Here is a 14,278-nt window from a genome sequence, read left to right on the forward strand (position 1 = left end):
ATGTTAACCTTATGGGGATTCCCTTGTGTGTTATTTGTTATTTTTCCCTTGCTGCTTTTAATATGTTTTCTTTATATTTAATTTTTGACAGTTTGATTAATATGTGTCTTGGCGTGTTTCTCCTTGGGTTTATCCTTTGTGGGACTCTCTGTGCTTCCAGGACTTGATTAACTATTTCCTTTCCCATATTAGGGAAGTTTTCAACTATAATCTCTTCAAATATTTTCTCAGTCCCTTTCTTTTTCTCTTCTTCTTCTGGGACCCCTATAATTCGAATGTTGGTGCGTTTAATGTTGTCCCAGAAGTCTCTGAGACTGTCCTCAGTTCGTCTCATTCTTTTTTCTTTATCCTTCTCTGCAGTAGTTATTTCCACCATTTTATCTTCCAGGTCACTTATCCTTTCTTCTGCCTCAGTTATTCTGCTATTGATCCCATCTAGAGTATTTTTAATTTCATTTATTGTGTTTTTCATCATTGCTTGGTTCCTCTTTAGTTCTTCTATGTCCTTGTTAAATGTTTCTTGCATTTTGTCTATTCTATTTCCAAGATTTTGGATCATCCTTACTATCATTATTCTGAATTCTTTTTCAGGTAGACTACTTATTTCCTCTTCATTTGTTAAGTCTGGTGTGTTTTGACCCTGCTCCTTCATCTGCTGTGTGTTTTTCTGTCGTCTTATTTTGCTTATCTTACTGTGTTTGAGGTCTCCTTTTCACAGGCTGCAGGTTCGTAGTTCCCGTTGTTTTTGGTATCTGTCCCCAGTGGCTAAGGTTGGTTGAGTGGGTTGTGTAGGCTTCCTGGTGGAGGGAACTAGTGCCTGAGTTCTGGTGGATGAGGCTGGATCTTGTCTTTCTGGTGGGCACGTCCACGTCTGGTGGTGTATTTTGGGGTGTCTGTGGCCTTATTATGATTTTAGGCAGCCTCTCTGCTACTGGATGGGGCTGTGTTCCTGTCTTGCTAGTTGTTTGGCATAGGGTGTCCAGCCCTGTAGCTTGCTGGTCGTTGTGTGAAGCTGGGTCTTGATGTTGAGATGGAGATCTCTGAGAGATTTTTGCCGTTTGGTATTACGTGGAGCTGGGAGGTCTCTTGTGGACCAGTGTCCTGAAGTTGGCTCTCCCACCTCAGAGGCATGGCCCTGATGCCTGGCTGGAGCACCAAGAGCCTTTCGTCCACACAGCTCAGAGTAAAAGGGAGAAAAAATAGAAAGAAAGAAAGAAAGAGGCTATAATATAGTGAAGTAAAATAAAGCTATTATAAAGCAAAGCTATACAGACAAAATCTCCCCCAGAAGCATATACATATACACTCACAAAAGAAGGAAAAGGGGAAAAATCAATATATCCTGCTCCCAAAGTCCATCTCCTGAATTTGGGATGATTCGTTGTCTATTCAGGTATTCAACAGATGCAGGCACATCAAGTTGTTTGTGGAGCTTTAATCTGCTGCCTCTGAGGCTGCTGGGAGAGATTTCCCCTTCTCTTCTCTGTTCGCACAGCTCCCGGGGTTCAGCTTTGTATTTGGACCCGCCTCTGCGTGTAGGTCGCCTGAGGGCGTCTGTTCCCCGCCGAGACAGGACAGGGTTAAAGGAGCAGGTGCTTCGGGGACTCTGGCTCACCCAGGCCGCGTGGAGGGAGGGGTACAGAGGAGGCGGGGCGAGCCTGCGGCGGCAGAGGCCGGTGTGACGTTGCACCAGCCTGAGGCACGCAGTGCGTTCTCCTGGGGAAGTTGTCCCCGGATCACGGGACCCTGGCAGTGGCGGGCTGCACAGGCTCCCAGGAGGGACGGTGTGGAGAGTGACCTGTGCTCGCACACAGGCTTTTTGGAGGCGGCAGCAGCAGCCCCAGCATCTCACGCCCGTCTCTGGGGCCCGCGCCGATCACCGCAGCTCGTGCCCGTCTCTGGAGTTCGTTTAGGCGGCGCTCTGAATCCCCTCTCCTTGCGCGCCGCGAAACAAAGAGGCAAGAAAAAGTCTCTTGCCTCTTCGGCAGCTGCAGACTTTTTCCTGGTCTCCCTCCCAGCCAGCTGTGGTGCGCTAACCCCTTCAGGCTGTGTTCACACCGCCAACCCCAGTCCTCTCCCTGCGATCCAACCGAAGCCCAAGCCTCAGCTCCCAGCCCCGCCCGCCCCGGTGGGTGAGCAGACAAGCCTCTCGGGCTGCTGAGTGCTGCTCAGCGCTGAGCCTCTGTGCGGGAATCTCTCCGCTTTGCCCTCCGCACCCCTGTGGCTGTGCTCTCCTCCGTGGCTCCGAAGCTTCCCCCCTCTGCCACCCGCAGTCTCTGCCCGCAGAAGGGGCTTCCTAGTGCATGGAAATCTTTCCTCCTTCACGGCTCCCTCCCACTGGTGCAGGTCCCGTCCCTATTCTTTTGTTTCTGTTATTCTTTTTTCTTTTGCCCTACCCAAGTACGGGGGGAGTTTCTTGCCTTTTGGGAGGTCTGACGTTTTCTGCCAGCGTTCAGTGGGTGTTCTGTAGGAGCAGTTCCACGTGTAGATGTATTCCTACTGTATCTGTGGGAAGGAAGGTGATCTCCGCGTCTTACTCTTCCGCCATCTTCTCTCCTCCCCGCTCTGCCCCCTTTCTGGTTTCTTTATTGTGGATATTCTGTGCAATCTTTGAATATACTTATGATTCATATTGAATATTTTGTTCAATTAAAATTTTTTACACATTTTGGCCTTAAGGCCAAATTACTATTTTTAAAAATATTTATTTTATTTTATTATTTATTTTCTTTTTATTATTTTTTGGCTGCGTCGGGTCTTAATTGCAGCACGCGGGATCTTCATTGAGGCATGCAGGATCATTTTCATTGTGGCGTGCGGGTTTTCTCTCTCTGGTTGTGGTGCGTGGGCTCCAGAGTGCATGGGCTCTGTAGTTTGCTGCACGCGGGCTCTAGCTGAGGCGTGCGAGCTCAGTAGTTGTGGTGCATGGCCTTAGTTACCCTGCGGCATGTGGTATCTTAGTTCCCCGACCAGGGATCAAACCCACGTCTCCTGCATTGGAAGGCAGATTCTTTACCACTGCACCACCAGGGAAGTCCAAAGACCAAATTATTAATGTATAGCCGATAAATATTGAAATAATTTAGGTATTTTTATTATCAGCTTTTCAGTTGATTATACAAAACAGTTTTTTTATCCTTAGTATCTTTGATTCATTATTGTATAATAAAATTCACCAATGCATTATGCACTAGTATCCCTGGTGTAATGTTTATCAGATAGGAGTATTTACTAGGACCAATAATGAGATCCATACTTCTTTAGATAGGCTCCTAAATTTTGAAGTATTAAATTATATATGTAAGAATGAACTTCTAATAGACGACTTTTTCTTTTTTACAGAAGTACCCTATACAAACAATTATTCTGATGGTCAAAGAACAATTTTTTGAAAACACTTTTTCTTTTCTTTTTCTTTTATTTATTTTTTTAACATCTTTATTGGAATATAATTGCTTTACAATGGTGTGTTAGTTTCTGCTTTATAACAAAGTGAATCAGTTATACATATACATATGTTCCCATATCTCTTCCCTCTTGCATCTCTCTCCCTCCCACCCTCCCTATCCCACCCCTCTAGGTGGTCACAAAGCACCGAGCTGATCTCCCTGTGCTATGTGGCTGCTTCCCACTAGCTATCTATTTTACATTTGGTAGTGTATATATGTCCATGCCACTCTCTCACTTTGTCACAGCTTACCACTTTTCTTTTTATACATTTTATTATGGAAAATTTCAAACATATGTAACAGTAGAGAGAATAATGGATTCCTATTATCTAGCACAACAGTTATCAACTCATGGCCCATCTCATTTCAATTATATCTTACTCAAACTTCACTCTTCTTTTCTAAATTATTTTTACATAATCGCAGACATCATATCATTTCATCTGTAAATATTCTAACATGTATCTTTAAAAAGTAAGGACACTGTAGAAAACATAACCACAATTCTATTAACATAGCTTAAAAAATTAACAGTAATTCCCTAGTACTACCAAGTACCTAATCTGTCTTCAAATTCCTCAAATTACTACTTCATAAATTTTAATAGTTTGTTGGTTGAGTCAAGATTTAAATAAGGTCTTTAAATTGCAGTTTCTTGTGGCTTTTAAGTCTCTTTTAACTTAAATAGTCCAACCCCCCTCTCCCTTTTGCACTGAAGTTTATTTGTTGAAAAAACTGTCAGTTGCCCCGTGAAGTGTCCCACTGTTTAGATTTTGCTGATTGCATCCCTTTAGTGCCATTTAACATGTTCCTTCATCCCTTGTGTTTCCTATAAATTGGAGGTTTGATCTGATTCTGTTGTATTGTTTTTTTTTTTCAGCATGAATATATCATAGGTAATGCTATGTAGAGGTTTATGGCTTTTACCAAGGCAACCAATGGGTTATGAGTTCTTTTTTGTATTGGTTAAGCTAGTGGGTTATGAATTCTTTTCTGTTTATATCTCAAAATACAGTAAGTTTGGCTTTAAGACAGAATTTGTATTAGGAAATAAAAGAAGTCAGAATGTGGGGAAAGGGAAGAGGAATACTTATATATATAGACATGTTTACTGGCCATAAATTTGTCATTACTCTAGTAACTCTTCACTTCTCTAATTTTAAAACAAGTGATGTTAGGAGTTCCTGTCTTGAGCCATATAGACTCAAAGAATGTTTTTCTTTAGAATTTCATGAGTTCTTCTCATTAGTAGAAGAAGGATTGGCTCTATACTTTGAAAATTCTGTTTGTGGTTAGAATAATCTAAAATAAAGCAGTTGTTTGTAGAGAAGGTATAGTAAAGTTGTATAAAGAACTTTCCCTCTACTGTTTGAAGTCTGTACCTGGGTTATTTTGGGTTATACATCAGGTCATGATTTAGATTTGTGTTAATACATTGTGATACCTTGTTTATAGGTTAAGGAAAAGCAATTCAGTACCTTGATAGTTATAAAATGAGATAATTCAGAGAGAGGCTGAGAGCTAAGAAGTAAAGTTAAATATGAGATTCATAAAGAGGCTGTCTAGGGTTGAGATACTTTCAAGGCAGTGTGTTGGATAGACCTAGTTTTGAATACACTTCTATCTTTACTACACCTTGCTGAATTTCAGTTTTCTTGTTTTTAGAATGGTTCTGAAGATAAAACAATATATGTAAAATTCTCAGCACATGACTTATGCTCAGTTCATTTTTGTTCCACTCCCTCACTGACAACCATATAACTTGAGTTTTTAGGATAAAGTAATGACTTAATAAAGCTCTATCTGTATCATACATTTTAATTAGCTATATATGTACCTTAATTTTTCTGTGTTTATCTAGTTGTTTTTGTTCTCAAATTATTACCACCCTCTTTTTCATTTTGTCCTGAGTCTAAGAACCTCCTTACATATTAAACCAGATATACCTAAACTGAATGTTTTCATCTAACTCTCTAACCATGATCTTCATGTCCTAGAATAGTCTAACTTGATTGAATCTTATTGGCCATCAGTTAAATAGATATCTCTATTACAGATAATTTCCAAACAAGGTTTAACCAAAAATTAGGCATTTCCAAATAACAGCAGTTCTGTGAAATTGGTCATGGTCATCATTTGTCCATGTTTTCTGAGCAAGCAAGATACCATACTAAAAGACACAAAAAAATTTAATATGATTTTGTTTTTGAAAATTTGACCATTTATTTTGATGTACATCTTTATTTAGTTTGGAGCTAGGTCCCTTTTTATAATGAAAAGCATTTATATCAGTGGGCAACTTCCTGGATATTTTGTGTTATGTTTCATTGGACATTCCTGTATCTTGGCCAAAGAGGAGTATTCATGCAGGAAGAATTGAATTTACTAATATGTGTTTCACTTGTTAATTAAAGATAATTTTCAAGGTATTGGATTACATTGTTGTTGTGTTTAGTGAATCTACTAGTTTATTATTGGAATTTTATTTTATAAACGTTGGATTCCTCATATGGACATACTCAATATCTCTTGTTTTTGTTTATTCTGAGCCTCTAATTTTTTTTTTTTATATCATAAAATGTAGCAACTTCATATATCATCTACCATGTATTTAAGGTATCTCTCCCTTACTTTTTTTTTTTTTAATTTTAATCAAGTCCAATTTATTTATTTTTATTTTTTTATTGTTTAACATCTTTATTGGAGTATAATTGCTTTACAATGGTGTGTTAGTTTCTGCTTTATAACAAAGTGAATCAGATATACATATACATATGTTCCCATATCTCTTCCCTCTTGCATCTCCCTCCCTCCCACCCTCCCTATCGCACCCCTCTAGGTGGTCACAAAGCACAGAGCTGATCTCCCTGTGCTACACAGTTGCTTCCCACTAGCTATCTATTTTACGTTTGGTAGTGTTTATATGTCCATGCCACTCTCTCACTTTGTCACATCTTACCCTTCCCCCTCCCCATATCCTCAAGTCCATTCTCTAGTAGGTCTGTGTCTTTATTCCCGTCTTGCCACTAGGTTCTTCATGACCTTTTTTTTTTTTTTCCCTTAGATTCCATATATATGTGTTAGCATACTGTATTTGTTTTTCTCTTTCTGACTTACTTCACCTGTATGACAGACTCTAACTCCATCCACCTCGCTACAAATAACTCAATTTCATTTCTTTTCATTGTATATATGTGCCACATCTTCTTTATCCATTCATCCGATGATGGACACTTAGGTTGCTTCCATTTCCTGGCTATTGTAAATAGAGCTTCAATGAACATTTTGGTACATGACTCTTTTTGAATTCTGGTTTTCTCAGGGTATATGCCCAGTAGTGGGATTGCTGGGTCGTATGGTGGTTCTATTTTTAGTTTTTTAAGGAACGTCCATACTGTTCTCCATAGTGGCTGTATCAATTTACATTCCCACCAACAGTGCAAGAGTGTTCCCTTTCCTCCACACCCTCTCCAGCATTTATTGTTTCTAGATTTTTTGATGATGGTCATTCTGACCGGTGTGAGATGATATCTCATTGTAGTTTTGATTTGCATTTCTCTAATGATTAATGATGTTGAGCATTCTTTCATGTGTTTGTTGGCAATCTGTATATCTTCTTTGGAGAATTGTCTATTTAGGTCTTCTGCCCATTTTTGGATTGGGTTGTATGTCTTTTTGTTATTGAGCTGCATGAGCTGCTTGTAAATCTTGGAGATTAATCCTTTGTCAGTTGCTTCATTTGCAAATATTTTCTCCCATTCTGAGGGTTGTCTTTTGGTCTTGTTTATGGTTTCCTTTGCTTTGCAAAAGCGTTTAAGTTTCATTAAGTCCCATTTGTTTATTTGTGTTTTTATTTCCATTTCTCTAGGAGGTGGGTCAAAAAGGATCTTGCTGTGCTTTATGTCATAGAGTGTTCTTCCTATGTTTTCCTCTAAGAGTTTGATAGTGTCTGGCCTTACATTTATGTCTTTAATCCATTTTGAGTTTATTTGTGTGTATGGTGTTAGGGAGTGTTCTAATTTCATACTTTTACAGGTACCTGTCCAGTTTTCCCAGCACCACTTATTGAAGAGGCTGTCTTTTCTCCACTATATATGCTTGTCTCCTTTATCAAAGATAAGGTGACAATATGTGCGTAGGTTTATCTCTGGGCTTTCTATCCTGTTCCATTGATCTATGTTTCTGTTTTTGTGCCAGTATCATACTGTCTTGATTACTGTAGCTTTGTAGTATAGTCTGAAGCCAGGTAGCCTGATTCCTCCAGCCCCATTTTTCGTTCTCAAGATTGCTTTGGCTATTCGGGGTCTTTTGTGTTTCCATACAAATTGTGAAATTTTTTGTTCTAGTTTTGTGAAAAATGCCAGTGGTAGTTTGATAGGGATTACATTGAATCTGTAGATTGCTTTGGGTAGTAGAGTCATTTTCACAATGTGATTCTTCCAATCCAAGAACATGGTATATCTCACCATCTATTTGTATAATCTTTAATTTCTTTCATCAGTGTCTTACAATTTTCTGCATACAGGTCTTTTGTCTCCTTAGGTAGGTTTATTCCTAGATATTTTATTTTTTTTGTTGCAGTGGTAAATGGGAGTGTTTCCTTAATTTCTCTTTCAGATTTTTCATCATTAGTGTATAGGAATGCAAGAGATTTCTGTGCATTAATTTTGTATCCTGCTACTTTACCAAATTCATTGATTAGCTCTAGGAGTTTTCTGGTAGCAGCTTTAGGATTCTCTATGTATAGCATATGTCATCTGCAAACAGTGACAGTTTTACTTCTTCTTTTCCGATTTGGATTCCTTTTATTTCTTTTTCTTCTCTGATTGCTGTGGCTAACACTTCCAAAACTATGCTGAATAATAGTGGTGAGAGTGGGCAACCTTGTCTTGTTCCTGATCTTAGTGGAAATGGTTTCAGTTTTTCACCATTGAGGACGATGTTGGCTGTGGGTTTGTCATATATGGCCTTTATTACGTTGAAGAAAGTTCCCTCTATGCCTACTTTCTGCAGGGCTTTTATCATAAATGGGTGTTGAATTTTGTCAAAAGCTTTCTCTGCATCTATTGAGATGATCATATGGTTTTTCTCCTTCAATTTGTTAATATGGTGTATCACGTTGATTGATTTGCGTATATTGATGAATCCTTGCATTCCTGGAATAAACCCCACTTGATCATGGTGTATGATCCTTTTAATGTGCTGTTGGATTCTGTTTGCTAGTATTTTGTTGAGGATTTTTGCATCTATGTTCATCAGTGATATTGGCCTGTAGTTTTCTTTCTTTGTGACATCTTTGTCTGGTTTTGGTATCAGGGTTATGGTGGCCTCGTAGAATGAGTTTGGGAGTGTTCCTCCCTCTGCTATATTTTGGAAGAGTTTGAGAAGGATAGGTGTTAGCTCTTCTCTAAATGTTTGATAGAATTCGCCTGTGAAGCCATCTGGTCCTGGGCTTTTGTTTGTTGGAAGATTTTTAATCACAGTTTCAATTTCAGTGCTTGTGATTGGTCTGTTCATATTTTCTATTTCTTCCTGGTTCAGTCTCGGCAGGTTGTGCATTTCTAAGAATTTTTCCATTTCTTCCAGGTTGTCCATTTTATTGGCATAGAGTTGCTTGTAGTAATCTCTCATGATCGTTTGTAATTTTGCAGTGTCAGTCATTACTTCTCCTTTTTCATTTCTAATTCTATTGATTTGAGTCTTCTCCCTTTTTTTCTTGATGAGTCTGGCTAATGGTTTATCAGTTTTGTTTATCTTCTCAAAGAATCAGCTTTTAGTTTTATTGATCTTTGCTATTGTTTCCTTCATTTCTTTTTCATTTATTTCTGATCTGACCTTTATGATTTCTTTCCTTCTGCTAACTTTGGGGTTTTTTTGTTCTTCTTTCTCTAATTGCTTTAGGTGCAAGGTTAGGTTGTTTATTTAAGATGTTTCCTGTTTCTTGAGGTAGGCTTGTATTGCTATAAACTTCCCTCTTAGAACTGCTTTTGCTGCTTCCCATAGTTTTTGGGTCGTTGTGTCTCCATTGTCATTTGTTTCTAGGTATTGTTTGATTTCCACTTTGGTTTCTTAAGTGATCACTTGGTTATTAAGTAGTGTATTGTGTAGCCTCCATGTGTTTGTATTTTTTATAGATCTTTTCCTGTAATTGATATCTAGTCTCATAGCATTGTGGTTGGAAAAGATACTTCATATGATTTCAATTTTCTTAAATTTACCAAGGCTTGATTTGTGGCCTAAGATATGATCTATCCTGGAGAATGTTCCATGAGCACTTGAGAAAAATGTGTATTCTGTTGTTTTTGGGTGGAATGTCCTATAAATATCAATTAAGTCCATCTTGTTTAATGTATCATTTAAAGCTTGTATTTCCTTATTTATTTTCATTTTGGATGATCTGTCCATTGGTGAAAGTGGGGTGTTAAAGTCCCCTACTATGATTGTGTTACTGTCGATTTCCCCTTTTATGGTTGTTAGTATTTGCCTTATGTATTGAGGTGCTCCTATGTTGGGTGCATGTATATTTATAATTGTTATATCTTCTTCTTGGATCGATCCCTAGATCATTATGTAGTGTCCTTCTTTGTCTCTTGTAATAGTCTTTATTTTAAAGTCTATTTTGTCTGATATGAGAATTGCTACTCCAGCTTTCTTTTGATTTCCATTTGCATGGAATATCTTTTTCCATCCCCTCACTTTCCGTCTGTATTTGTCCCTAGGTCTGAAGTGGGTCTCTTGTAGACAACATATGTATGGGTCTTGTTTTTGTATCCATTCAACCAGTCTGTGTCTTTTGGTGGGAGCATTTAATCCATTTACATTTAAGGTAATTATCAATATGTATGTTCCTATTCCCATTTTCTGAAATGTTTTGGGTTTGTTATTGTAGGTGTTTTCCTTCTCTTGTGTTTCTTGCCTAGAGAAGTTCCTTTAGCATTTGTTGTAAAGCTGGTTTGGTGGTGCTGAACTCTCTCAGCTTTTGCTTGTCTGTAAAGGTTTTAATTTCTCCATCACATCTGAATGAGATCCTTGCTGGGTAGAGTAATCTGGGTTGTAGGTTTTTCTCCTTCATCACTTTAAATATGTCCTGCCACTTCTTTCTGGCTTGCAGAGTTTCTGCTGAAAGATCATCTGTTAACCTTATGGGGATTCCCTTGTGTGTTATTTTTCCCTTGCTGCTTTTAATATGTTTTCTTTATATTCAATTTTTGATAGTTTGGTTAATATGTGTCTTGGCATGTTTCTCCTTGGATTTATCCTGTATGAAACTTTCTGTGCTTTCAGGACTTGATTAACTATTTCCTTTCCCATATTAAGGAAGTTTTCAACTATAATCTCTTCAAATATTTTCTTAGTCCCTTTCTTTTTCTCTTTTCTGGGACCCCTATAATTCAAATGTTGGTGCGTTTAATGTTGTCCCAGAGGTCTCTGAGACTGTCCTCAGTTCTTTTCATTCTTTTTTCTTTATTCTGCTCTGCAGTAGTTATTTCCACTATTTTATCTTCCAGGTCACTTATCCATTCTTCTGCCTCTGTTATTCTGCTATTGATCTCTTCTAGAGTATTTTCAATTTCATTTATCGTGTTTTTCTTCATTGCTTGGTTCCTCTTTAGGTCTTCTAGGTCCTTGTTAAATGTTTCTTGCATTTTTGTCTATTCTCTTTCCAAGATTTTGGATCATCTTTACTATCATTATTCTGAATTCTTTTTCAGGTAGACTGCCTATTTCCTCTTCATTTGTTAGGTCTGGTTTGTTTTTACCTTGCTCCTTCATCTGCTGTGTGTTTTTTTGTCTTCTCATTTTGCTTATCTTACTGTGTTTGGGGTCTCCTTTTCGCAGGCTGCAGGTTCGTAGTTCCTGTTGTTTTTGGTATATGTCCCCAGTGGCTAAGGTTGGTTGAGTGGGTTGTGTAGGCTTCCTCGTGGAGGGGACTAGTGCCTGTGTTCTGGTTGATGAGGCTGGATCTTGTCTTTCTGGTGGGCACGTCCACGTCTGGCGGTGTGTTTTGGGGTGTCTGTGGCCTTATGATTTTAGGCAGCCTCTCTGCTACTGGATGGGGCTGTGTTCCTGTCTTGCTAGTTGTTTGGCATAGGGTGTCCAGCACTGTAGCTTGCTGGTCGTTGAGTGAATCTGGGTCTTGGTGTTGAGATGGAGATCTCTGGGAGATTTTCGTCATTTGGTATTACGTGGAGCTGGGAGGTCTCTTGTGGACCAGTGTCCTGAAGTTGGCTCTCCCACCTCAGAGGCACAGCCCTGATGCCTGGCTGGAGCACCAAGAGCCTTTCATCCACAAGGCTCAGAATAAACAGGAGAAAACATAGAAAGAAAAAAAGAAATAGGATAAAATAAAATAAAGTAAGATAAAATAAAATAAAGTTATTAAAATAAAAAATAATTATTAAGAAAAAAAGTAAAAAACTTTTTAAAGTAAAAAAAAAAAAAAAAAAAAATCCGGATGGACAGAACCCTAGGACAAATGGTGAAAGCAAAGCTATACAGACAAAATCTCACACAGAAGCATACACATACACACTCACAAAAAGAGGAAATGGGGAAAAAATAATATATCTTGCTCCCAAAGTCCACCTCCTCAATTTGGGATGATTCACTGTCTATTCAGGTATTCCACAGATGCAGGCACATCAAGTTGATTGTGAAGCTTTAATCCGCTGCTTCTGAGGCTGCTGGGAGAAATTTCCCTTTCTCTTCTTTGTTCGCACAGGTCCCGGGGTTCATCTTTGTATTTGGACCCGCCTCTGCGTGTAGGTCGCCTGAGGGCGTCTGTTCTTCGCTCACACAGGACGGGGTTAAAGAGCAGCTGATTCGGGGGCTCTGGCTCACTCAGGCCGGGGGGAGGGAGGGGTACGGAGTGCGGGGTGAGCCTGCGGCGGCAGAGGCCGGCGTGACGTTGCAGCAGCCTGAGGCGCGCCATGTGTTCTCCCGGGGAAGTTGTCCCTGGATCACGGGACCCTGGCAGTGGCAGGCTGCACAGGCTCCCAGGAGGGGCGGTGTGGATAGTGACCTGTGCTCGCACACAGGCTTCTTGGTGGTGGCAGCAGCAGCCTTAGCATCTCATGCCCATCTCTGGGGTCCGCGCTGATAGCCACGGCTCGCGCCCATCTCCATCTCTGGAGCTCGTTTAGGCGGCGCTCTTAATCCCCTCTCCTCTCGCACCAGGAAACAAAGGCAAGAAAATGTCTCTTGCCTCTTCGGCAGTTCCAGACCTTTTCCCGGACTCCCTCCCGGCTAGCTGTGGTGCACTAACCCCTTCAGGCTGTGTTCACGCCACCAACCCCAGTCCTCTCCCTGATTTCCGACCGAAGCCCGAGCCTCAGCTCCAGCCCCTGCCTGCCCTGGCGGGTGAGCAGACAGGCCTCTCAGGCTGGTGGGTGCTACTCAGCACCGATCCTCTGCGCGGGAATCTCTCCATTTTGCCCTCCGCACCCCTGTGGCTGCGCTCTCCTCCATGGCTCTGAAGCTTCTCCCCTCCGCCACCCGTAGTCTCCCCCCACGAAGGGGCTTCCTAGTGTGTGGAAACCTTTCCTCCTTTGCAGCTCCCTCCCACTGGTGCAGGTCCGGTCCCTATTGTTTTGTCTCTGTTGTTTCTTTTTTCTTTTGCCCTACCCAAGTACGGGGGGAGTTTCTTGCCTTTTGGGAGGTCTGACGTCTTCTGCCAGCGTTCAGTGGGTGTTCTGTAGGAGCAGTTCCACGTGTAGATGTATTTCTGATGGCTCTGTGGGCAGGAAGGTGATCTCCACGTCTTACTCTTCTGCCATCTTCCCAATTTCTTCCTTACTTTTTTATTATAACTTTAACTCACATCTAGCAAAATTATATACTACGTTGTATTTTAGTTATAATTTTGTAGAACTGTATTTTGTCGTGTTCTTGTAACTGGATTAAAAGCTTCTGAGGGAAGGCATCATTCCTTTTTTTTTTTTTTTTTAATCCGCTGGAGTTCTTATTGAGCACAAAGTTTGTGCATAATGCTTCCTCAGTGAATGTTTGACTGGTAATGGAGTGGACTTTTTTTAACTGGCTTCCCTCAAATTGATGTCCGTTCATTATTTCAATTTATGGAAAGTTTTGGTTTTGTTCTATGTACTAAGTGACTCAGAAACTAACTTAACTTTGAATGGCTTTTCAGATCAGCTTTTTAAATTCTTCCTAGCAAAATTAAACTTCCTTCTCTTCCACGAAGTAGCTTCATTTGTTACTAAATATTTTATTAATTCTTTAGGAAAAGTGTTTGTTTAAAAAATAATTATTTCTTTCATTTTCTAAAGAATGTGATATTTCCAACTTCTTCCTAATGAGAAAAATCATCATTGATGACTCTGTAGTTTGAATTTTGTTGATGACTTTCATTTTTTTATAGGATGAACATCTCTGATTCAGTGCTATTTCAGAATCTTTTTAGGATTTAGTTTCAAAATTGATGTTTTGTTGTAGTCAGAAAAAGACAATGGATTGATTAATCTTTCTGATTAATATGGTAATGCAAAGAGGCTCTTTCTTAGCTATGTGACCTTATTTTTTTGCTGCCTGCTACAGATATTGGCTGCCAGACACTGCCATTCCACTCTGTAGAAGCACAGCCTCCAAAATTCTGATACCTTCATAACAAATGACTTTTAATCTAGGTTAACTTCATTGCTTGCTTTATTCAGATGTTGTAGAGGTCAAACCATAGGAAGTCAGCAGAGTGGTAGTAGAATTTTGAAGCTATCAAAATTCCATTTCAGAGTCAGAAGCTATATACTCTGAACTCACTGTTGAGTGATTCAATGGGCGTAATTCAGCTCAGGCCCTCTTCCATCGGGAGGAAG

At 39.8% G+C, this 14,278-nt stretch overlaps 1 protein-coding gene across 5 annotated transcripts in view; it reads left to right on the plus strand.

The window, feature by feature from the left end:
- XRCC4 (X-ray repair cross complementing 4) overlaps positions 1–14,278 on the plus strand; it is a 278,985-nt gene that overhangs the window by 11,132 nt on the left and 253,575 nt on the right. The gene's annotated exons all lie outside the window — the stretch shown is intronic.

The sequence above is a fragment of the Balaenoptera ricei genome, chromosome 3 (genome assembly GCF_028023285.1).
Source record: "Balaenoptera ricei isolate mBalRic1 chromosome 3, mBalRic1.hap2, whole genome shotgun sequence".
In the NCBI taxonomy this organism is placed as follows: Eukaryota; Metazoa; Chordata; class Mammalia; order Artiodactyla; family Balaenopteridae; genus Balaenoptera; species Balaenoptera ricei.